The sequence below is a fragment of the Mus pahari genome, chromosome 9 (assembly GCF_900095145.1).
Source record: "Mus pahari chromosome 9, PAHARI_EIJ_v1.1, whole genome shotgun sequence".
Classification (NCBI taxonomy): Eukaryota; Metazoa; Chordata; class Mammalia; order Rodentia; family Muridae; genus Mus; species Mus pahari.
The window spans coordinates 90249065-90251371 of NC_034598.1; the positions used below are offsets into that span (position 1 = coordinate 90249065).

The window sequence follows — 2307 nt, forward strand, 5'->3', positions numbered from 1 at the left end:
CTATGAGGACTTGTGCCCACTGCTGGACACCTGCCTGCCCCTGCAGCCTGGTGTTAGATCTGCTTGCTGTGAGCTGATTAAGTAGGGAGGAATGAACAGGTTTTGTTGTTATTATTATTATTTTTTTAAGGTCAGAACACTAGCACCCACTGTTCTTTCAACCCCCACCCCCATCCCCCATCTTCTGGGAAGGAAGGGGAAGGATGTAGCAGTTACAGGTGGAGAGGCAAGAAGTGTTTGCTACCTTCAAATTTCCCCAAATTCAAATGTCTGCCTCAAACCCGGGCAAAGTGCAAGGAACTTCTCACATCCCAAACTCCCATTTTCCCAAAGGGCCTGGTGGCATTATGGAGCTATAGGTGGCGACAGCATCGCAGTAAGCCAAAGGTGCACTGGGAACACCTGCGATATGTCACCAAGACACAGAGCAGTGTTCTGCTGGGCGCTCATAATGGAGTCGCCCTCAGCATGATGTTCTGAGCAGGGACGTGGAGAAGCAAATGGCTGAGTGGATGTTCCACAAAGAGCGTGGCTTAGTGACCCCAATTCCGTGACTTTTAGGCTTTGGTTTGAGGAAGAAGGTAGAGGATGAGACGGGGCAGGGAAACAGTAGCATCCCTAAATTGAGAAGCCAATCACAAAGCTTGGAGCACCCAACTGTGGGTTTTTATAGTGAGCTGACTTGAGTCCTGGGTTATGCATTCTTCTCCCTACTGTCCAAGATAGGCACTCTCGGGCTCCACGTGGAGTGTTTTCCATATTGTTGATTCCCATGAACCCATACAGATTCAGCTTGGGAGACGTCACCTGGCCCTTTCATCTTACTGCTGTGGACCTGGTCTTTCTTCTTTTCTTTTCTTTTTCTTTTCTTCCTTCCTTGCTTCCTCCCTCCCTCCCTCCCTCCCTCCCTCCCTCCTTCCCTCTCTCCCTCCCTTCCTTTCTTCCTTTCCGGACTACCCCCAGGGAACCAGAGACATCACAGAGTTCTCCCATATGACCCTGCTGATGATCATATACCCAAGCATCATTACTCCCACTTACAGAGCAGAGCAACAATCGAAAAGAGGAGGCAGAGCGTGAGTCCTTCCACCGCCAGCCTCATAATCGTTTTTTTCTTATTACTTGGTAAACTGGGGTTCTGGCTTATTCCCAGGCCCCATGTGTTTCTCTGGATTGCTGCCACTCCACAGCTTTCTCTCTCTGTCTGATGCCCTGTACCACTCTTCAGATCCCTCCCAGGATCAGGTCCCATATCCCAGCTCATGCCCGGGACGAGGCATTGACCTCCAGCCAGGTGTTAGACTCTCTTATTTGAACTTCCCACTGTAAGAAGCCCCACCTATGTCATTCCTAAGAGTTGGTTCAAGTTGAGCACATCTGCTTTCCTTGCCTGTTCAGTCCTGCCCCTATTTTCTATTAGTCGTCAGCTTCCAGGAAAACATCTGGAAAAGGTCAGCTGTTGCGTAGGATAAAGCAAATCCATTGAGAGACGTTAGCAGACATCTGTCTGTCAGAAGCCTGCTCAAGCTACACAAGGAGCCCTTGTCAGTCACCAAGTTCCTGGCAGCTATTGTATCAAGTGCTCTATCCAGTGTTAGCCCTCCCTTCCTTCTCGGTTTTATGTCATTGAGTGTCCTATGGTTCTCCGTCCTTTGAGAAGGAAAGGGAAGGCAAATGAGATGAATATAAGTGTTGAGACCTGGAGGCCAGCTGTGAGATGGGACACAGACAGCATGTCTGTTCAGGACAGAAAGCTGCCCTGACCTCTTTCTGGCCTGGGAAGGAGGGAGGGAAAATGAAGAGCTGAGGTTTGTGGCTTGAGTCGTTGGGTAGAGGGTCGTGGCAATGTCAGACTTGGGGAAACAGACTTGGGGCATGGAATTAAAGGCTCTGGTTTAGCCATGTAAAATCAAATCAATCAAATCTTATGCTCAGGACCAAGTATGTGAGGGCCAGCAGCCCCTTTAAGATGGATACAATGGCTTCTACCTATTAATAGGATGAAGTAAGATGACTTATGTAAAAAGCCTGGCACTGTGTAGGCACTGGATAAATGGAACTTATTATTAGGTGACAGGAGGAATTCTGGTAAGCTCTCCTTACTCCTTGCATACAATTTCTGCGAAAGGATCAGGCAAATGGTTGAACATGATCATTTAATGTCAGCTTTCTGGACTATCTACCATCCAGTCCCCTGCGCTTTCATCCCTTCTTCTTTGGGTTCAGGGGAGCATCAGATTTATTAGATTTTTAATTTCTTTCTTCTTTCTTTCTTCCTTTCTTTCTTTCTTTTTTTTTTTTTTTTTT

General features: G+C 47.6%; 1 protein-coding gene across 2 annotated transcripts in view; it reads right to left on the reverse strand.

Moving 5' to 3' along the window:
• Positions 1-2307, reverse strand: part of Rfx4 (regulatory factor X4) — a 155140-nt gene that overhangs the window by 64563 nt on the left and 88270 nt on the right. The gene's annotated exons all lie outside the window — the stretch shown is intronic.